Genomic DNA, 23,827 nt, shown 5'->3' with positions numbered 1-23,827 from the left:
CAGAAACTACCCTAATTAAGTCAGTCAAGTGACCAAACAATGGGACAAATCAAAATTGTGTGTCATCCTTTGTTATAAAGCAGAAACTAACACACCATTGTAAAGCAATTATACCCCAAAAAAGATGTTTAAAATAAAAACAAAATTGTGTGTCATCTCATGGGATGCAATGATAAGAACAGCATTATTTCTATGATGTTACTGCCAAAGGTGCAAACCTCAATCTAATGAAGAGACGATATCAAACAAACCCAAGCTGAAGAATGTAGTCTTCAAACGATCCTGAAAATCAAGAAAAAAAATGAACTATTTCAGATTGAAAGATGCTAAAGACACATGATAACAGGGTTCTTTTGCTATAAAAGGCATTTTGGAACAATCGGCTAAACTAGAATGGAGTGACAGGATTAAATGGTAGTGATGTATCAGTGTGAGTTTCCTGCCTTTGGTCGATCTTTGCTATATTATAGAATATCCTTAAGTAATAGAATAAGGTGTAGGAAATACACACCGAAGTACTCCATAGTAATGGGATGTTGGGTTGGCAACTTTACTTCCAAATGGTTTAGTGGATTTTTTAAAGTTATTTCTTCGGCATTGGCAATATTTCTGTAAGTTTGAGATTGCCAATTTTAAATAACACATAAACAAAAATTCAAAAAACAGAATCACTTAGGAAGATTTTAACAGCTCAGTTCTTAGGTATTGAGAGTTATACGTATTAGCATGTAAAACAAATTATTGAGAGTTATACATATTAGCATGTAAAACACAGAAACAAATTATCTGTGCTTTGCAATCGTGAACCTGCAACATAGTCGCTCATTTTAGACTGTTAGGGAGAATTTAAATTATAAGTATAGGTAGTAGTAGAATGAACCTCCATGCACCCGTAATTCAGCTTCAACAATTATCAACACATAGTCAAATTCGTTTCATCTAAACCTTCTCTCTTCTTCTAAAAGGGTTACTTGAAAACAAATTGAAACATCATACCATCAGTAAACACTCTGGTGTACATCTCTGTATAATAACATCTCTCGTGTGTTTTTCTACTTAACCACAACACTGCTATCACACCTTAAATGCAAGGGAGATTTCTTAGTCTCTTCAAATAAACATTCAATGTTAAAATTTCTTCATTTATCTCATAAATGATTTTTACAGTTGCCTTGTTCAAAATCATCAAGGTCTACACATTGCATTTGATTAATATATTACTTAGATCTCATTAATCTGTAATAATTTCCTCCTTTTCTTTCTCTTCTTTTTGAAAAATTATTTGTTGTGTTTTAGAATTTCTCCCCTTCTGGATTTTTGTGGGTTACATCCCCGTGGAGTTATTTAATGTGTCCATTTATCCCCTGTGTTTCCTGTAAATTACCCTTGGGACTAGAGGCTTTCTCGGATTCAGGTTCCATTTGGGGGCTTGTTTTGAAGGTGCTTCATGTATTTCTTATTGCTCTGCTTTAGCAGATACACAGTGTCAGGTTGTCTGTCTTTCTGTTAAGATGAACCATCAGGCTTTCGTGTCATCTGTGAAGTCCATCCATTATAAAACTCCCCATGGGATTTTCACCTTTTGGGTTTATAAGCCATTGATTATTATTGCCTGGCTCCATTATTTCAATAGGGAATGCAAAATGATGGTATTCAGATTCTGTCATCTCTCACACATTTATTGGTTGGCATTTTTCTCTAAAGAATAACTTTCCCTGAACAACTATTTGATTACCCTGAGATGCCATTCGAATAAGAAGGAATAAGTGTTTGACTTTTCCTTTATGTATCATCGTCAAAAATTGTAAAGATAATATGATGATAGGAAAATTGTTTAAATTGATGAAAATATACTAGAGGAAGCAGTGTAAAGTAGATGCCAGAGAGAAGACTATGAAAGGATGCTGAATGTCTGAATGTCTTTTTTTTATGTACTTAATATCTCACTAGCTACTCTCCCAGTATAGCCATTTCCCTCCCACCCCTCCACCCCTGATGTTAGCAGCTAGCCGTCACCTTCATTGGAGATACAGAGGTGAACCAAATGTGTGTCTTCCATCAGCTTTCAAGAAAACAATCGCTACACATGTTCTCCAAGTTAAATATTTAGAGGCTTTGGGCTTCCCTGGTGGTGCAGTGGTTGAGAGTCCGCCTGCCGATGCAGGGGACATGGGTTCGTGCCCCGGTCTGGGAAGATCCCACATGCTGCCGAGCGGCTGGGCCCGTGAGCCATGGCCACTGAGCCTGCGCGTCCGGAGCCTGTGCTCCGCAACAGGAGAGGCCACAGCAGTGAGAGGCCCGCGTACCGCAAAAATATATATATATATATTTAGAGGCTTTGTTAATGTGAGACAAAATGGATATTGATAAAGCTTGGAGAAAAAACTGCAAACTACGTATGCAACCACAGTAACAGGATTCAGATTATAATACATTTATATCTGATACATTTAAATGGTGGCTGCCTTTGCAACATCCTAACTTTCTAGCTTTTTATTCCCAACTCTGGTTTGTCTCTATTATCTATAAGAACATTAGAGGATTACCGGCTCCTCGCTGTTACATAGATGATCTGTCCACTAAACGTAATTCATGCCCATCACCAAAATCGCTCTTAATGTGTCTGTGATCTAAATATTTTATGTTGTATTACGTTTGTTTGCTTTGCTTCTGTGGAGTGATCTCTAGTCAGCTGTACTTGCATAAAATCAGCACATTTTCATCTCTGCTGCACAGATACTGGCAGGAGACGGATGTTGGAGAGGGAAAAGAACCCTTAAAACAGTAAAATTCTGTTGAAAAAAATCAATAGTTTGTTTTCTCTTTGGAAAAAACAGGGTTATAGATTTCCCCCCCAACACACAATATTGATGGATTCTGTTAAAGCCCAAGAGAAATTTAGTTTTCAATGGAGTTGTTCTTTCACATATGCTGAGCTGATTGATTCAGTAAGTTGATATTCACACCAGTTGAAGGCAGGTGTAGAAACTGCTTCACATGAACAAGGAATATAGTAAAGCTAAGAGAAGTTTTTCAAACTCACAAGCAAAGGATGTAGTATCACTATATTCCAATACATTTAAATATATGCAAATATATTTAAATAATTTTGTTTAGGAAAATAATGTCCTTTTTTTGTGCTCACTGTGACCCACTTGGTAATAAAATACCACAGCATAATTCAGCACATCTTTTCGTAAATGGCTTTGCACGTTCTATGAGTTTCATCATGCCAGACCCCAGAAATAGCATACAGTCCGTGGATATTGCCTGCTCACATCTTAATAATGACCACTTTAGGCCTCAAACATATAATTAGGTTCCCAGTACTGAGCATCTCATTGAAGGATACTGCTAAGTAACCAGTCTGCAGACTACTTAATTAGCATAAACAAAAAAAAGCACCACTTACACTCTCCATCCTGGGGCACCAGTGGGCCCCTTTTCATTTGAAGCACTTGATGAGTAATTTTGTAAAGAGGAAGAGGTAATGAAGATTATTACCCTGTTGCACTGTTAGCCACACTTAGCATTGGGACTGGAAAGAATAGGAAATTAGAGGATAATATTAGCCTTCTTTCATATGAATTTTGAAAGTCGTGAATTGTTAAGTACATTTTATTCAAAATATAATAAGCATTCTGTGGAGGCCTAATCACTAGAAATCATTTCTTGGTCCCTTCTTGAGCTTCTTCTGGTTTTGGAAGCTCACAGTGAGACCCAGTGTAAAAGGAGACCCTGACTTTATTCAGTACGCAAGCTCTTCCAAAATTTCCTTAAAAAAACTTTGGCAAAAGAGATTACAGTCACCGTGTGTTCAATAACTTAATAGTAGTTTTTAGCACCTAATATGTGCCTGGCATGGTAGGTACAGATAGCAGTTGCTTACAAGTTGTTTACATCCTTGTCAGACTGGACAGAAAATAAATAATTTAAGGTGATGATAAGAGGAAGAAAATGGTGACATGATAGAGAATAATGGTGTTGGAGGAGATTTTTTTTTTTAAATTCTAAAGGTTTTTAAACAGGGAATTGAAGTGGTCTAATTAACTTATTTCAATAATCATTTTAGGTTCTGAGTAGAGAAATAATTTTAGGAGAATGAGGGGGAAAGTAGGGAGACTAGTTAAGAGGTAATTGCAATCCCATCAAGAGATGTAGTGCGTCAGACCAGGAGATTTCAGTGATGCTGGAGAGAAGAGAAGTGAAGGGATCCTGGATGTATATTGGAGATAAATGCAGCAGCCTCAGCTGATATAAAGAAAGGAAGGAATGAAAATGATGTTTAGCCTTCTAACATAGACAGTGTGGTAGATTATAGTACTATTGGTGCAGTCAAAATACCCAAAGGGAGGTTAGTTATTTGAACTAATAGCTTTGGAAGCAATTAACCTTTTCTTTTTTTTTTTTTTTTTTGCTGTACGCGGGCCTCTTACCGTTGTGGCCTCTCCCGTTGCGGAGCACAGGCTCTGGACGCGCAGGCTCAGTGGCCACAGCTCACGGTCCCAGCCGCTCCGCGGTATGTGGGATCTTCCCGGACCAGGGCACAAACCCGCATCCCCTGCATCAGCAGGTGAACTCTCAACCACTGCGCCAGCAGGGAAGCCCCAACCTTTTCATTTTTGGTGTTACTCATTATCCCTGGTTCTCTGGTAAAGCAGAAATTGATTCATTCACATTTATTGAGTACCTGTAATGCATTGTGCTTCAACAGGCCCTGGGGATCCAGTTCCAACTTCATGGAGGCAGTGGACATTATACAAGTAGCCACACTAATGAAACGGTAATTATAAACTGAAATAAGTCTCCTGAAGAAATAGAACGTGGCTCTGTGTGTGTGTGTGTGTGTGTGTGTATGTGTACATACACACACACACACACACACACACACACACACACACACACACACACACACACACACACACACATATACCTATTGAATCTTACAGAGTCAGGATGAGGTGGGAATGTTGGAAAAGGCTTCCCTGAAGAAGACATGTTGAGCTTAGTTCTAGAGGATACGAGAGAAATAGAATAAAGGGTGTACCTCTGTGTGAGATGCACAGGAAAGAGAAAATGTGAGTGAGTGTGTGATGGGGAGGAATGGGAAATTCCACTTAGAGGAAACGGAATCTGCCAAGGCCCTTTGGCCAAAAGGAAGCCTGGCTTCTAGATTTTAAAATGAAGTTCAGTGAAGTACAGAGAGCAAGAGGAGGGAACTAGAAGAGGAACCTCAAAAGGCAAGGAGAAGCTACCTCTTATTGGGCTTTGCAGGACAGTTACAAAGATTTAGGACTTTATCCTAAGATGAAGCCCCTGAGGTGTAAAAATATGGCTCTGGCCACTGTGTAAAATGAAGTGGGATGTTGTGGGAGATCAGTTAGGAGGCAGTGGAAATCTCTGAGCCGGAGATGAAGATGGATTAGTCAAGGATGTTAGTCATCGAGAAGGCAAGAATACACTTGGAACAGGCCTTGGTATGGATGGGATATTAGGGTTGGTGTTCATCGTGATTCCAGACTTCCTGTGTAACAGAATGGGATAAAGTGACACTGCTCACCAAATTATTTAACCCTGGAAGGACACTGGGTTTGGAGAAAGAGACGTCAATTTTTTGAGACTTACTGCATTCTGACATAACTTTGAGATACTGGATTGAAGATTTAAAGATGCCTTGGAGTATGTATGTTTCTAGGCCAGATAAGAGCTCCTGGGTGGGCTTATGCGGATGAGTAGAAATCAAAGCTTTGAGTATGAATGGTAATGTATGGGGTGACAGAGGGAGATAGTGGGACTGTGCCTTGAGGAGCATTACCATTCATGGCCGGATGGAGGAAGGGAGACTTGTAATGGTGAGAAAGATGGATGGGCAGGGGAATAGAAAGTGAACAGCAGATGAGATGTCATGGAAATAGGGAGATGAGAGTGTTTCAACTGGGAGACGGGTAACAGCATCAAATACTACTGAGAGGAGATCACGTAAGATTAGGACTGGGAGAATGTTGAATGGGAACAACTAAATCATCATTTTGATGGGAATGGGTGCCAGACTGGAGTATAGTAACAGTCTTCCTTCTGTAGTTCGTATTGGGCAAATGTCTAGAACCTTTGGTTTCCTCTGTGGTCTGAGACAAGTTCCGAGACAGACAGATGAGATAAGGCAAAAAGCTTAGGACGTGATGTTAGAAGACTTTAATTCAAGTCCTGGTATCTCTACTTGTCAGCTGTATTGACCTTACACGAGCATTTTTTTTTCTCTCTCTCTCTCTCTCTCCTGCTCCCTCAGTTATGCAATTCTGCAGGAATTGAAATGAAAATAAAAATTAGTCCATAAGTTTATTGTAATAGGACAAAATAGATACAGTATGTGCATTATCTCAGTGCCTGGCACATACATAGAACACAATCAAATGAAGGTATGTATATGTATATTTTCTGCATTTTTCCAAATTCTCTAAAATGGCTGTCATTACTCTTTTAATCAGAGAAAACCAGAATCATAAACTTTATTTTTAAGGAGGGGATATATAACAAAATACATCTGTGAAAGAATCTGGCCATCCAATTGGTAAGAAAAATTCCCTGGCCAAGTGCTTGGATAGGTTTTAAATTCCGTGCCCATAGATTTTACACATTAAAAAATGATAAGATAAAGATGTGACTGTCTCTGGGCTCCCATAGAATTTTATAACTATAATGAATGTTGAAACTTTGATTCATTCTCCTGCTTGGATAGTCTCCTATGCCCACGAAAACCAGCAGTGTCGATTATGATTTCCTCTTTTTTGGCATTTACTGTGAAGCCAAACATAATTTATAAAGAAACACTGAAGACTACCTTTGTCACCACTGATATTTTCCAGTTAGTGAGGTGCCTTTTTAAAATGAAATCTGATGTTTATACAATGGAGAAGAATAGTTATTCTTCTTATGATCTATATTGGAAAAGGTGTGAAACCTATAAGGACCACTAAGAAAATTAATGAGGCTTCAATTTAAAGATGTCAAAATCCAATGTATAAAACTCCAAGTAATTTGCTTTACCCAGAGGCAGGGGAGCATAGAAAGAATATCTTGGGCTGGGAATTCGTGTTCAGATACTGCCCTACCTGTAATGAGCTGTGAGTCCCTGAATAAGGCTCTCCTGCTTCATTCCCATTTGCTCTGAGAATAAAAAGATAAAAAAGAAGAAAAGAGGTTGCACCAGTATACATTTTGCCTATAAAATACACCAACTCTAGGATTCTGTAACAAAGTCCAGAAATACCTTTAAGAAAGACTCAGGGGCTTCCCTGGTGGTGCAGTGGTTGAGAGTCCGCCTGCCGATGCGGGGGACACGGGTTCGTGCCCCAGTCCGGGAGGATCCCACATGCCGCAGAGCGGCTGGGCCCGTGAGCCATGGCCGCTGGGCCTGCACGTCTGGAGCCTGTGCTCTGCAACGGGAGAGGCCACAATAGTGAGAGGCCCACGTACCGCAAAAAAAAAGACTCAGCTAGGGTATTTTAGTGTTTGTTTACACATTATTACCTGTTTGACACAGAACTGGAAGTTGGGAGTTAGTGATCAGGGAAAACTAAAACTCTTTTGTTTGGAGTCAGTGCCAATAGAAAATGAATCTAGACTGAAAATAAAGCATATTTGAAATTACTGAGTAAGTCAGTGGGGAACTAATGGTAATAAAGGGACAACTAAGTATCTTGCTGCTCTTTTTTATAGACACTTAACCAAGAGCTTGGAAACAGGCATTGCTCTGGAGAGAGTTTAATGATTTCTTTTGCTTTAGTTTATTGAATTTAGCTCAATTTTATGGTTTGCCAAGTTATGCTTATCTTAGGAAACTTACGTAAAGACATTATTAAAATATAAACACATTTTACATTAATAAATGTAGAAATCTTTTAGTAGAAATAAGAAAAGCAGATCATTAAAGGATCTTTTCATGTTTTAGAAAAGCAACCAAATATCACATTCTTCTTTTTTTCTTTTTCTTTCTTTCCTACCTCCCTCCCTCCCTCCCTTCCTTCCTTCCTTCTTTCTTTCCTTCCTTCCTTTCTTTCTTTCTTTTTATAGTTTGCACTTGTGCATTGTGGGCAACATTACAGATTTTTTTTCTCTATTTCTTATTGCCCAAAACAGATCTGGAAACACTGTGGTTACAAAGTAATTGCTTTTAGAGAAGAAGACCATGTCTATACCCACAGGAATATGAATGAGATGTTAAAAGGTGCTCTGATCTTTCCTCTAGACCTAGATCTGTTCTCTCAAAGGTAACTACTGTTAGTCCTTTGGAGTAGATCCTTCCAGCGCTTTCGCTATGGTTTTCACACTCATAAATAAATACTCATGGGAAATATAGGAGTCATTGAGTGTCTTATACTTTCGTTTAAAATTGATTTTACATGACTCATACTGTAACTTTTCTTTCTCATTTTTTAAACTCAGTGCTATGTATTGGACATATACCGCTAAGATTTACCTTATTCTATTTGCTCTGTATTTACTCCCCCTTACCCTGAAACCATAGTTTATCTAATTTCTCCTCTAAGCAAAATCTTCATTTGAAAATGCCCTTCAGTTTAGATGTAACGTTAGTGATGTTGTTTTAACTCATAATTCTAGTTTGAATACATTTACAGCCATTAATATTAATTCATTTTTTATATTGGTATTTGGATCCAGTCATGTAAATATATAGAATGAAAGTAACTAGATAATGCAGAATGTTGCAGAAGCTATTGTGGACCTCCACATAATTTGTCCTTTAAAAAATAATAATAATGATGATGAGTAAATGAGAAATTTCATTGTGAACAGTATTCGAGACTATACACTCTGACAAATGGAATTACTTTTTGGACTGTTCTGATTATTGGTATAATGCATGAGTGTTGTTCAAACTTTTCTTCTGAAGGGCCCCCTAATGGCAGAGGAAAGCAGTGGGGACTCCATAAGGCTCACACTTAGCCTTAAGCAGTCTGCCAACAAGCAGAAAATTGCCTTGAAGTCTTGTATTTTATCTTAAATATTCATACAAAGTCTTAGTGTAATTTTTTTAAAAAAGGTATTTTATGTTACCTAATATCTAGTAAATTTGACACTACACGAAGATGCAGCATGTTTATCCTGTGGCTTTGAATGCCTGGTAGTGTACTGCTGGATGCCCTTGGAGTCCACGGGCCCTAGTTAGGAAAAGACACAAAATGCTGTTTTATAAGGTGCTCCTATTTAGAAGTATCTGGCAAAATAACTAACATCTGCTCTGTTAAAATAGATTATCCTTGTAATGCAATAGGACCTCAGTTTTCCACATATGTCTTTATCAAGGCTCTGTGCTTAAAAGTAGCAGAAACTCACAGGACTAACTTTATTTTTTTTAAGGGATGAAAACACTTTATTTTTTTAAGTTCATTTTTATTGGACTATAGTTAGTTTATAATGTTGTGTTAGTTTCTGCTGTACAGCAAAGTGAATCAGTTATACATATACATATATCCACTCTTTTTAAGATTCTATTCCCATACAGGTCATTACAGAGTATTGAGTAGAGTTCTCTGTGCTATACAGTAGGTTCTTATTAGTTATCTATTATATGTATAGAAGTGTGTATATGTCAATTCCAATCTCCCAGTATATCCCTACCTGCCTTTTCCCCCTTGGTAGCCATAAGTTTGTTCTCTACATCTGTGACTCTATTTCTGTTTTGTAAATGTAATAGGTTCATTTGTACCATTTTTTAGGTTCTACATATAAGAGGTATCATATGCAACAGGACTAACTTTAATTATTAACGGTGTGTATGTTGGAGTGGGAGTGGTGATTAAATAGAGACAATGGTGTCTCACAGAACTGATGTCAGAAAGTAGAGTTGCACTGAAGTTGGGATCAGGAAAGGAGACAGAGGTCTGCAAGTGACTTGGGTTCTGTGCCTCTCCTAGCTGACTCCTTTCTTCTCTTGACTTTCCTCTGAGTGCTTCTCTATCTCTTTGCAGACCATGGCCCAATACTACAACCCCTGCAGTAATGGGTCATCTATTCCAATGACAGGAGAAATGAACTAGTAGTTTTTGATTCCAATTTTATATTCTCAAGAAAGAGACTGTGCCAAAATCAGTCCCCAAACATGGGTATCCTTGTGCTGGGCTGAAATTCAAGACTAAGAAAAAAATTCAGAGATTAGAAATGTATTATGAACAAATGTCCATTCTCTTGTAATTGGCCTCATTGCCTTTTAGCTTTCCAGAGGGGCCTTCCCATTGCTGTATAACTTTCTATCATCCGAAATACTTATTCTGAGCACCTATGATGTATAACACCTAGTAAATTAATTCATCAGAAGCATGTCTGGCCCATGATCAGGTCCCTCAGGTAAAGTCACTTAACCTCAGTTAAACAAGGGAAAATGTTGTAATTTAACTGCCCTCCACCTGAAAGTCAGATTCAGTTTGGTGTTCTGAATACAGTTCTGCAAATAATTATCACTTGTACTTGGACATTTATTCAAGGGTAAAAGCAATGTTTTCCCTAATTCCAAGAGAACCTAAACTTTTAATGATTAAGCTGAATATAGCAAGATCGATAAAGTCACAGTTAGTGAGTGAATAATAAAAGCCACCTTCTCTTCTATAATTTTTAATGAATTGTCTTTATATTTGAGGAAGGAGAAGTCTATGTAAACTATTACATAATCTGCAAATAAAGTCAGTTTTATTTCCTTCTTTTCTTTCATTTCTAGTTCTATTGTAATGGCTAAGAGTCTTTATAATTGTTAAATAAAACAGTAATGTTTGACATGCATGGCTCATCCCCGATTTTAAAGAGAGTGCTTCGGGCTTCCCTGGTGGCGCAGTGGTTGAGAGTCCGCCTGCCAATGCAGGTGACACGGGTTCGTGCCCTGGTCCGGGAAAATCCCACTTGCCGCGGAGTGGCTGCGCCCGTGAGCCATGGCCGCTGAGCCTGCGCGTCCGGAGCCTGTGCTCCGCAACGGGAGAGGCCACAACAGTGAGAGGCCCGCGTACCGCAAAAAAATAAAAAAAATAAATGAGTGCTTCAAAGATTTAACCATTTACGACAGTGTTTGTATAACTGATTCACTTTGTTATAAAGCAGAGGCTAACACACCATTGTAAAGCAATTGGACTCCAATAAAGATGTAAAAAAAAAAAAAGGTACTGTTTATCAGGTTAAGCAACCTTCTCTTCCTAATGAATTAAGAAATTGTATGGGTTTTTTTTCTAAATAGGTACTAAATTCTATCACTTTTTTGGTATCAACTGGTATAATCATATTTTTTCTCTTTAAATCTGATATTATTGTGAAAAGTAGTTATGAATTTTTAAATAATAAACCATTCACACGTAATTGAGATAAACCCAGTTTTATCTTGGTTATTATAATATTAATAATATTGTTGGGTTCGCTTTGGTAAGTTTTTTAAAGCAGTTTTAATTTGTATATTAATTAGTGTAATGGATCTCTAATTGTTCTTTCGCATGATGTGTTGGTGTCAGGATAAAACTAATTTGGTGTCAGGCTAACACTGACCTGTATCTCCTTTTCTGTTAAATGGAAGACGATATGTGAAATTTGGATCTGTTACTTGAAATTTTGGTAACACTCATCTGTGAAATCACTGCCTGGTTTCCACTGGAGGGGTGAATTCTTAGGTCAGTTTCGGTAACTTATTTTTCTAGGTATTTCATTTAGGTTTTCAAAATTGTTGGCATATCGTCATTGATAGTATGCTTTTTACTGCTTTCACAGCTCTACTTTTTCTGTCATGTACCGTCTTCACTCATAATAGTTTTTATTTATATTTTCTCGCTTTTCTTGATCAATCTTAACAGACATTTGTTTATTTTGTTTTTTCAAAGAATCAACTTTTGGCTTTATCGATCTGTATTGCATTCTGTTTTATTAACATCGAATATTTATTACCTCTTTCTACTTTCCTTGTTCTATATTATTATTTTTTGTAAATTTATAAGTTGAATACTTAGATCAGTAATTGAGATTTGTTATCTAGTATTTTTTTTTTTGCAGAAACATAAATTCATGAGGTAATGAAAATACCTCCAATACAAAGGAAATGCTGGTTTTACTCCCATGATATGTAAATATGCTTTTGGGTTTTGTACGCATCTATTCATTCATGAGGCATTTATAGAGTGCCCATTGTTTGTCACTTCTCTGTTTTGCAGTTGAACAAGGCATAACCTAAAAATCTCAAGGAGTTACAGTCTTTTTCATTTAAAGATAGAGACTGTTATTTTATTTTTGTTTCATTGAGATATAATCATTATACAATAAAATGTACAAATATGAAGCATTTAATTCATTATTTGAAAAATTATATATACTCCAAATAAGATGTAAAACATTCATCCCCCCTCCCCCCAGAAATTTCCCTTCAGCCCCTTTGCAGTCCACCTCCTCTTGGGAACTATGGTTTCTATCATCATAGATCAATCTGGCCTATATTTGAATTTCATATAAATGGAACCACACAGTATATACTCAAGTATGTATTGCTTCTCTAACTTAACATAGTGTTTTGGACAAAAATATCCAGCTGTTGCATCTATCGTGTGTTTATTTTTCTTTATCTTCTAGTATCATTCATTCCATAGATACATGACAATTTGTTAATCTTCTTTCCTACTGATGGATACTTGTTTTATTCCCCCAATTCTAAGTGATTTTTAATGAGGTTGGTATAAACTTACTTTACAATATTTTGGTCAACATACTATTTCATTTCTTTGGTATAAATATTTAGGAATGTAATTTCTGGGTTGTAGGGTAGATATATGTTTCAGTTTTTAACAATGATTCTCAGAATATGGTCTGTGGATCTCTGGGAACCTTAAGACCGGGGGTGGGGGGGTTCCAAAGGTCAAAACCATTTTTGTGATAGTACTAACCAGACATTTACCTTTTTCACTGTGTTGACATTTACAGTAATGATGCAAAAGTAATGTTGGGTAAAAAATGAATGAAACCTTACAAGCAGTTGTGGTATGACTGTATTATACTCTCCACCACACACCTTCAGTACACCAGTTTTAATTAAGAATGTCCTTGATGAATCAGTAAAAATTATTAATTTTATTAAAATTGACGATTGAGTACTCATCTTTTCAATAGCCTGCAGAAAGCTCTTCTGCTACATACTGAAGTATGATAGTTGTCTTAAGGAAATGCGTTTGTGCAATTGTTTTGAGTTACAAGGTGAACTAGCTGCTTTTCTTCATGCAGCACCAATTTTTTTATTGACAAACTGATTATTCAGGCTTGTATATTTGGCAGATACTTTCCTGTAAATGAACAAGATAAACCTGTCATTTCAAGAACAATAACTGACTCTATTTGTTGTTAATGATAAAATTTTAACTTTGAAGCAAAAATTAGAATTTCAGAAAACATGTATTAGCTACCGTGAGCTTAACAGCTTTTCAGTATTTCTGATGACTTTAGTGGTGATATTACCAAATGTGATATCAAAACACTGTATAATAAAATTAGTCATCATTTGGAAGATCCACATAACTCAGAGAACCAGTGTTTTCCAAATGGTCATTCATTGCCTGGTGTTAAAAATCATGCATGAGGGGCTTCCCTGGCGGCGCAGTGGTTGAGAGTCCGCCTGCCAATGCAGGGGACACGGGTTCGTGCCCCGGTCCGGGAAGATCCCACATGCCGCGGAGTGGCTGCACCCATGAGCCATGGCCGCTGAGCCTGTGTGTCTGGAGCCTGTGCTCTGCAACGGGAGAGGCCACAACAGTGAGAGGCCCACGTACCGCAAAAAAAAAAAAAAAAAATCATGCATGAGGTAAATTCAATTAATAATATAAGATGGACCAATAGATTTTAATGTAATTGAGTACACAAAATTTAATTGATATTGTTTGATACCACACTGCAACTCACTTTCATGAATACTACTACCACTAAGTGTTCATTTAGTATCTACAAAAATATCCATAATTATCTGGAAAAGGCTATTAAAATAGTCCTTTCTTTCCCAATGTCTTTCTCTGTAAGACAAGATTTTCTTCATATACTTCATCCTAAACTGTATTAAGAGAGCAAATGCAGAGAAGGAGATACAAATCCAGCTATCTTCTATTAAGCCAGATTTTAGAGATTTACAATAATGTGAAACAGTGCCACTCTTGCTAATTCTTTTTATTTTGACAAATGTCGTTTCTCATTAAAATATATTTTAAATGAATTAATAAGGAAATATTTTAAATTTTTCTCAGTTTTAATTTCCAGCATGGTAAATATTGATAGATAATACCATATAAACAAAATCTCCTTGGGCTTCTTAAGAATTAAGAGAGTAAAGGGGTCCTGACTAAAAACTTTGAGAACCACTGTTTTATAAAAAAACTACCAAATGAGTCTTCAATGTGATTGTATCATTTTATATTCTTACCAGCATTGTATAAGCATTTCACCTTCTCCAACATGTGCTCTTTTTAATTAAAAAAAATGAACCATTCTGTTGGTGTGAAGTCATATCTTACTGTAGTTTCAGTTTGCTTTTCTCTGTAGCATCTTTTAATACCTAGCAGCCATTTCTGTATCTTCTGTGATTTGTATGCTTGAGTTTTGGCCTATTGTTTTGTTGGATTATTCATCATTTTATTGTTTAGTAGAGCTTTTGTCTATTTTGAATACATATATCCTATAAATGTCTTTTTCCTACCCTGTAACTTATCTACTCATTTCCTTAGTGGTATCTTTTGATGAGCAAAAATTTTAAATTTGATTAAGTCTAATTTATATATATATGTATTTTTAATGGTTTCTGTGTGTCTACTCAGAATTTGCAAATGTATTCTCCTTTATTTTTTCTAAAAGCTTTATTGTTCTGGGTTTTATCTTTAGATTTGTGATCCATATCGAGTTAATTTTGGTGTATGGAGTAAGAGATGGAGTTATTTTTTTCTTAAAGCTATCCAGTCATTCTAACAATAGATTAAAAAGAAATCTTTTCTCACTGAATGGATGGCAATTTCTATTGACGACCCCATTCTTTACTTTTGTATGCATCTACTTTATATGAATGCCACATGGTCTTGATTACTGTAGCCTTATAGCAAGTCTTGAAATCAGATAGCCTAAGTCCTTTAAATATGTTCCTTTTTAAAAGACTGTTTGGTTATTCAATATTCTTTGCATTTCCAAATTAATTTTCAAAGTCTTATTTAGTTCATCAAGTTATTGGATTACATTTGCAAATATTTTGTGAGGATTTTGTGTCTATAGTCATGAGGGATGTTTTCATTTCTTATAAGATATTTTTATTGGTTTGTTTTATGAACAAGGCTATATTGACCTCATAAAATGAACAGGAACTTTTCTTCCTTTATTTTCTGAGTTTCTGTAGTATTAGCGCTATGGATTTGACTGTTTCTTTTTCTTTTAACTCAAAGTATTTTGATTTATGAGTTATGGACCTCTGTTTTTAGATACTTACATATTATTATGTTTCTTTGGTAAATTGATTCTTCTATCATTATTTCTATTAATACTCTTTTCAGTCTACTGTGTCTGGAAGTAATATAAAAACACCAGTTTTCTTTTGCTTAGTGTTTGCGTGGTATATGTTTTTTCATTTCATCTTAAAATTTGAATCTGTGTCTTCATAATAAAAGTGTGCTTTGTATAACGATCTAATATTTGGATTTTACATTTTTATCCAGTGTAACAATCTATGCCTTTTGCATGAGTGTTTTTTTTTTTTTTTTGCGGTACGTGGGCCTCTCAGTGTTGTGGCTTCTCCCGTTGTGGAGCACAGGCTCCGGACGCGCAGGCTCAGCGGCCATGGCTCACGGGCCCAGCCGCTCTGCGGCATGTGGGATCCTCCCAGACCGGGGCACGAACCCGCGTCCCCTGCATCGGCAGGTGGACTCTCAACCACTGCGCCACCAGGGAAGCCCTACATGAGTGTTTTTTATTTTATTTTATTGGAGTATAGTTGAATTACAATGTTGTGTTAGTTTCAGGTGTACAGCAAAGTGATTCAGTTAGACATAGACATATATTCATTCTTCTTCAGAGTCTCTTCTCATATAGGGTATCACAGAATATTTAGTAGAGTTCCCTGTGCTACACAGTACATCCTTGTTGGTTATCTATCTTATATATAGTAGTGTGTGTATGTTAATCCCAAGCTCATGATTTATCCCTCCCCCCCAAGTTTCCCCTTTGGTAACCATAAGTTTGTTTTCGATATCTGTAAGTCTGTTTCTGTTGTGTAAATAAGTTCATTTGTATCATTTTTATTTATTTTTTTTTTTTTTGCGGTACGCGGGCCTCTCACTGTTGTGGCCTCCCCCGTTGCGGAGCACAGGCTCTGGACACACAGGCTCAGCAGCCATGGCTCATAGGCCTAGCCGCTCCGCGGCATGTGGGATCTTCCCAGACCGGGGCACGAACCCGTGTCCCCTGCATCAGCAGGCGGACTCTCAACCGCTGCGCCACCAGGGAAGCCCCATTTATATCATTTTTAAAATTAGATTCCACATATGATTGATATCATATGATATTTGTCTCTGTCTGACTTACTTCACTTACTGTGATAATCTCCAGGTCCATCCATGTTGCTGCAAATTGAATTATTTCATTCCTTTTTATGGCTGAGTAATATTCCATCACATATATGTACCACATCTTCTTTATCCATTCCTCTGTTCATGGAAATTTAGGTTGCTTCCATGTCTTAGCTATTGTAAATAATGCTGCAGTGAACATTGGGGTGCATGTATCTTTTCAAATTATAGTTTTCTCCAGGTATATGCACAGGAGTGGGATTGCTGGCTCATATAATAGTTCTATTTTTAGTTTTTTAAGGAACCTCGGTACTATTCTCCATAGTGGTTTTACCAATTTACATTCCCACCAGCAGTGTAGGAGGGTTCCCTTTTCTCCACACCCTCACCAGAATTAATTGTTTGTAGACTTTTTGATGATATGGCCATGGAGTGTTTTAATTATTTTCATTTAATCTAATCATTGATAAGTTGGATTTAAACATTATATCTTTTAATATTATTCCTTTAATTTTTTTCTTTCTTGTTTTTATCTTTCCATTGTTTTTTATGACTTTTTAAAGTGATATGTATAGTATTTTATTTTTTCTTCTGTACTGATTTTTTTAAATTAATTTTTATTGGAGTATACTTGCTTTACAATGTTGTTAGTTTCTGCTGTACAACAAAGTGAATCAGCTATACATATACATATATCCCCCTTTTTTGGATTTCCTTCCCATGTAAGTCACCACAGAGCACTGAGTAGAGTTCCCTCTGCTATACAGGAGGTTCTCATTAGTTATCTATTTTATACGTAGTATCAATAGTGTATATATGTCAATCCCAATCTCCCAATTCATCCCACTCTCCCACTTTTCCCCTTGGTATCCATTTGTTTGTTCTCTATGTCTGTTTCTGCTTTGCAAATAAGATCATCTATACCATTTTCCTAGATTCCACATATATGCGTTAATATACGATATTTGTTTTTCTCTTTCTGACTTACTTCACTCTGTATGACAGTCTCTAGGTTCCTCCACATCTCTGCAAATGACCCAGTTTCGTTCTGTTTAATGGCTGAGTAATATTCCATTGTATATATGTACCACATCTTCTTTATCCATTCCTCTGTTTTAGGTTGTTTCCATGTCTTGGCTATCGTAAGTAGTAAAAGTAGTATTGTAAATAGTAAAAATATGGAACACTTCACGAATTTGCATGTCATCCTTGTGCAGGGGCCATGGTAATCTTCTTTGTATCATTCCAATTTAGTATATGTTCCGCCTAAGCAAACACTGTATTGATTTTTAATACTTGTTTAAGTAGTTTCTCTAGAGCTTATAATATTCATCTTTAAGTTATCACAGTCAGCTCTTAGGTGTGTAACTTCAAAACCAGTGTTAAAATTTTATAACATAGCATAAATCCATTTGTTTCCTCTTGCCTTTTGTTCTCTTATTATCTTCTATTTTATCAGTACGTAGGCCAATAAATAAATGCTATTAAGTTGGCCAAAAAATTCGTTTGGGTTTTTCCATAAGATGTTTTGAAAAACCTGAGTAAACTTTTTGGCCAACCCAATAGTTTTGCTTTAAACAATCAATAGCACTTTAAACAAATTCAATAAAATATATAAATATGCAAACGTAAATAAGAATTACGCATTTTACATTAACCTAGGTATTCATATTTTCTGTTACTCTTCATTTCTTTCCAGAGGTCTGAGGTTCCTTCTGGTATTAATTATTTTCAACTTGAAAAGCGTCTTTCTGCCTTTTTTGTAGTGAGAGTGCTGAAGATCGTTTTTCACCTTTTGTTTGAGCATGTCTTTAATTTTCTTTCTTGTTTAAAGTTAATTTTTATAGCTTATGGAGTTGTAGGTTGACAATCCCACTCTTTTTCCCCACTCTCAACATTTTACTTACAGGTACTGTTTTATGTCTTCTTGTTTTCCTTTTAGTATAGTGCTCCCAAATGTGTCTCTTTTCTTTGGCTTCTTTTTGAATTTTTTTCATATGCTTGTTTTTGTAGCATTTTGACTGCTAATAGGCTTAGGTGTGGTTTTCTCTCTATTTAACCTGTCTGGGGTTCACTGAGATTTGTGGATCTGTGGGTTGATATCTTTCATCAGTTTTGAAAAATTCTTGGTCATCTTTTCTTTAAATGTTTCCTTTACCCATTTTCTCTCTCCTCTTCTGAAAATATAATTATGTGTAGATTTCAGCTTTTGATATTGCCTCACAGGTTTTGGTAATTATATTCTTAAAAAACTTTTTTTACTCTATTTTTATTTATGTTTAAATTTGGATAATTTCTGTTCACCTGTCGTCTGATTCACTGATCTTTTCACCTGCTATGGCCAATCTGCCATTATTCCAAATTTAATGAATTTCTCATTTCTGATTTTTTTTTAATTTCTAAAATTTCTAGTTGGTTCTTTTTTATAGTTTAATTTTCTGTATTTATATTTCTCTTCTATTCAGATGTTGTTCATCTTTTTTGCTAGGTATTTTGGCAATTTTAACATAATTTAAATTCTTGTTTGATAATTCCAGTATCTTGGACCATCTCTGAGTTTGCTTTTATTGTGTTTTAATTTGTTTTACAGTCTTTTTAATTGAGGAGCTTTATTTTACTGCCCCCCCAAATTCCTATCTTTCATTATTTTTCTTTAGGGGGCCATAATTATCCCTATATTAGTATTTCTACGTCTCTCCTCCATATCACTTAACTTTACTTTTATATTTTCTCATAATTTTCTCTTCTTCTGAAGAATTTCTATTCTTATTCTTCCAGTTTTTGAAATTGTTTCTTAGCTATGTCTGTCCTACTATTTATTCTATGTACTCCAATCTTAATTCAATAGTTATGTTTTTCATACCACAGGCTAGGTCTGCCTTAACCACTTTTGGGGGTTAGAGGTGGATATTGCCCAAATTAGAGATATCCAGGAACCAGAAAACTTAAAATTACTTCTCAGTCCATGAAAAATCCCTTCTCTCAGCACCTCAGTCTGGGAACAAGCACAGTTAAGAAGAGATGCTTAGATTGAAATTAACCAGCCATAGAGGCTTAGAGGGAAAGGAGTGAGGAAATAACTGCCCCAGTTAGTTTCAACCCATCCTCAGTTTTCAGCTCTTTACAAGTGTGAAACTTCTGACAGCATATACCTAAATTTTGTATTTCTTTTTTTATCTGTTAATATTTTTCTTTTAATGGAAGAATTTAGTCTACTTCTATCTATTGAAAATATTGGCATATTATGACCTATTTCTAATAATTTGTTTCAGTTTGTCCCACTTCCCTGATTTTGTCTCTGGGCACATCTATACTAGAGATTTGAGTCATGGTAGGTGTAAGGATAGATACTCTTTGTTCTAAAGCAATGGTAGGGAAAAATCAAGAATTGAGCTCCAACCGTTTCTTTATTTTGTTATCCTTCTACATCCAAACTGAGTTCTTCTTGCCCCAGGTTAAACCCTCATCCCATATACACCATTGCAAAGTAGCCTGCTTTCATTCTAAGGATTTTCACAATTTTCTATGCTTTCTTTCGATAATCTCTCCTGGACTGATCTTGAAGAAAAGAGTCAGCAGTTATGAGTTCAGCAGCATGGTAGGATCTGGAGCTAGACCCTAGTGTATTTTGATGAATAATCTTATCATAACCACTTGTCTTCTGGAATTCCTTTCCAAACTGAAGACCTTGGCAAGTTACTCTTCAGTCTGATGGAGGACCTTATGTTTTATCCATCCAGTAGGTTATTTTATTAGCCACGACCTGGAAAATAAATGGATCATCATTGAAACCAGCAGCTTCTATGAAAAATGAATTTCAGTGAATGATGATATGATGATCAGTTTGGGTTTTTTTTGCGGTACATGGGCTTCTCACTGCTGTGGCCTCTCCCATTGCGGGGCACAGCCTCCGGACGCGCAGGCTCAGCGGCCATGGCTCACGGGCCCAGCCGCTCTGTGGTATGTGGGATCCTCCCGGACTGGGGCACGAACCCGTATCCCCTGCATCGTCAGGCGGATTCTCAACCACTGCGCCACCAGGGAAGCCTGATGATGAGTTTTAACGTAGGATTTCTGATCAAGCAAACCTAGTGAAATTCCTAGTGAATTCTCCTAGAATTCTACTTAGAAAGTTTTTTTTAATGAAAGAAAAGAGAAAGAACAGGTAAGAAGTGTAGAGGAGCTTGGAGACTCCAATATATGTATGAGTTAGAGAAGAAGAAAATTGAGTTAAATTTTGAAAAGTAACATTGAAGAGATAATAACAAAGAACTTTCCAGAAGTAAAGTCAAACATCCTAAGATTAAAAGTGAACTTCACTTTGGGATTGACATATATACACTAATATGTATAAAATGGATAACTAATAAGAACCTGTTGTATAAAAAAATAAATTAAATAAAATCCAAAAATTAAAAAAATGAAGGCAATAGGTTATCCAGAAATACACAGAGCATGAATATGTATGTATTTATAATTTAGTATGAATAAAGTTATATCTATAAAAAAAAAAGTGAACTTCAAATCCTAAAGAGGTGAGACTAAAAATAAATCCTTTTCAGCCATTTGTAGTGAAACCTTAGAACATCAGGGAAAGAGGAGATCATATTCAAAACTACCAGAGAGAAAATACACATTACCTGTAGGGGAATTAAATTGTCTATTAGTATAAGCAGTTTCTCTGGAAAATATAGACATTGAATTTTCTGGGAGGGAATATCTACTAAGTTTTCATAAGGGTCTTGGAGTATAGCTATCATTATTATCAAAGTCTCTGGAATAATATCAAAGTCTCCAGTTTCAAATTCTAATGTTATCACTTCCTAGATCCTGAGACCTTGAACAAATTATTCACCATTTTAAGTATTTCTTTCCTCTTTGGACAAATGACCAAACCTAAGATGCCCATCTCAGAGTTGCTGTGAAATTTACTAGATAATGCATAAAAAGTACGTAGCACAGCAAGTGTCACCTGGGAAGCATTAAAATGTCACCACAGATGCAGAGAGTAAGGTTTGGAAACCCCAACAGTTTGGACATTTTAACCAAGCACAAAGAGCTGCCTAAGCCTTCTAGAATCTTAGCTCCACAAAGCAGGGAATTTTTTCAATTTTATTTGTTATGGTTCCCCCCACCACCAAGAACAGTGCCTGGTATATAGTATACATCAGGTAAATGTCTGGTAAGTGAATGAATAAACAAATTCTTCATGTGAAATTGAAGCTGTAATGAAGAAAATAGAGAATACTAGAAATGAAGAGTACTTATTCCAACATATGCAGTCACCTTTACCAAACCAAACTTGGGTCCTCTCACCCATGTGCAATGAAGCCAATCTACTGACACCGGGTTGTGGTGAAGGAAAGTATAGCATTTACTGCAGGGCATCAAGCAAGGAGAATGGGCAGCTCATGCTGAAAAGACTGAAACTCCCTGAGGGCTTTCAGGGCAGGGGTTTTAAAGGCAAGGTGAGGGAACAGGCTGCAGGGTGTGTGATCAAGTCGTGCACAGTTCTTGGATGGGTTGGCATGAAGGTGAAGGTTCAAGCATCATCACCCTTCTGGTTTCAACCAGTCTAGGATCTATGTTTTGTAGTCAGCAGTTTTCATCTGGTGGAGGTCTGCTTCCTGTGAAAACAACTTAGGAATGTGTGTCAGGCCTTTATATCTTTCAGGGAACTGGGAGTTCGGTAATTCTGCTCTGCAGCTGGTTTATAGTCAAAATTGTTACCAGTTTACCGGCCCAACAAGTATTCTTAGTTTCTACATCCTCACATTTCCTAATCATTAACTCTTGATCCAGCCTTTAGAGACCAAAGGGAGGCCTGGGAAACTAAAGCAAAAGCCTTTTACTTCAAAGGACAGGGACACAGGGGCTTGTATATGTTTCAGTACCCCCTTTTCTTTGATACTCCTCAATCTTGAGGGGAACAGGTTCAAGAAAAGAAAGGGAGTAAAGTTTAAGATAGAGAAGTTATTCATAAACTCAGCAGAGGAACTCAGTTTTAGGGGGACCTGGGTTTCATCACCATTATCATTCAGTGGATTAGACAAATGGGGAGAAGCAAGCAGCTAGATAACTACGGTGACAAGGCAGCAGAGGAGGACTAGAACCCAAGTCTTTTTGATCTTGGCTGATTACACTGTACCCCAGAAGGCAAATAAGTATTCTACAATAGCTTTGCAACAGTCTCTGAATTCCAGGCTCAGTCCTATCCCTTGTTAGAATTAGGAATTCTTCACTTCTTTTAAAAAGATGTGTCAGTGGCTTCCCTGGTGGCGCAGCGGTTGAGAGTCCGCCTGCCGATGCAGGGGACGCGGGTTCGTGCCCCGGTCCGGGAAGATCCCACATGCCGCGGAGCGGCTGGGCCTGTGAGCCATGGCCGCTGAGCCTGCGCGTGCGGAGCCTGTGCTCCGCAGCGGGAGACGCCACAACAGTGAGAGGCCTGCGTACCGCAAAAAAAAAAAAAAAAAAGATGTGTCAGTCTGATTCTCAAGCTCCTGCTCCGAATAGCTTTGCTCTACTCTTAGTCTTTGTAGGAGAGACAAAAAAGTTTTAAAATGAAACCAACGTACAGTGTTGGCGATGGATATGAAAAAGTCTAAGATAATTTGATTCCCAATTGCTAAATTAGAGAGAGTGGATTTACTGGTTTTTTGGGAAGCTGACTACATTAAACACAATTAACCCTGTTCATCAGGTGTTTTCTTACAGCAACATGAAAATGGTTACACATGTCTGAGGTTTGAGATGTCTCATTGCTACTTTCTGTTGCCAGTTGACTGTTTGAGCCAAATAAATTGGTGTTTGAGCTTTCTCACTGGTGAAAAAATCTCCAGACTATTAAATAAGTTTTGTTTCTTCCCTTCATTGAACTTAAGAAAATTTATTAGTAATTATAGTAGTATATCATGCATTTCTCAAAGAGAATGTAGTGACCTTCCCATTTTTACCCCAACATTTTTCTTTGCTTCACAAATCACCGACTGCACAAGCATAATGGGATCAGAAGTAGACAGAACTGCTAGATAAGTGATCTAATATATTAATTCCTGACAAAAGAGAAATCCTGGGAAGTCTGAGGGTAATAGCTTGCAATTTTCTCATGAATCAGCCAGTATGTAAAAGCAAACATTTGAGCATTTATCTTATAAATAAAGAATATTATTGATAGGGATAGTTATCAGGAAGTAAAACTGACCAGGACTATGGCGCATATGATAACATTTAGATCTGTAAAATTTTGTCCTTGGAAAATTGTGCTTGAT

The 23,827-nt window shown here is 36.7% G+C and overlaps 1 protein-coding gene and 1 non-coding gene across 2 annotated transcripts in view; one reads left to right on the top strand and one right to left on the bottom strand.

Annotated features, from left to right (window-relative positions):
* Positions 1-23,827, top strand: part of SGCD (sarcoglycan delta) — a 1,599,257-nt gene that overhangs the window by 1,109,559 nt on the left and 465,871 nt on the right. The window lies entirely within an intron of this gene.
* On the bottom strand, positions 17,732-17,835 carry LOC132423710 (U6 spliceosomal RNA). Its single transcript, XR_009519034.1, has one exon. It is a non-coding gene; the product is annotated as a U6 spliceosomal RNA (small nuclear RNA).

The sequence above is a fragment of the Delphinus delphis genome, chromosome 3, assembly GCF_949987515.2.
Source record: "Delphinus delphis chromosome 3, mDelDel1.2, whole genome shotgun sequence".
In the NCBI taxonomy this organism is placed as follows: domain Eukaryota; kingdom Metazoa; phylum Chordata; class Mammalia; order Artiodactyla; family Delphinidae; genus Delphinus; species Delphinus delphis.
The sequence above is the reverse complement of the archived record's forward strand: the minus strand, read 5'-3'. Positions and strand labels throughout refer to the sequence as shown.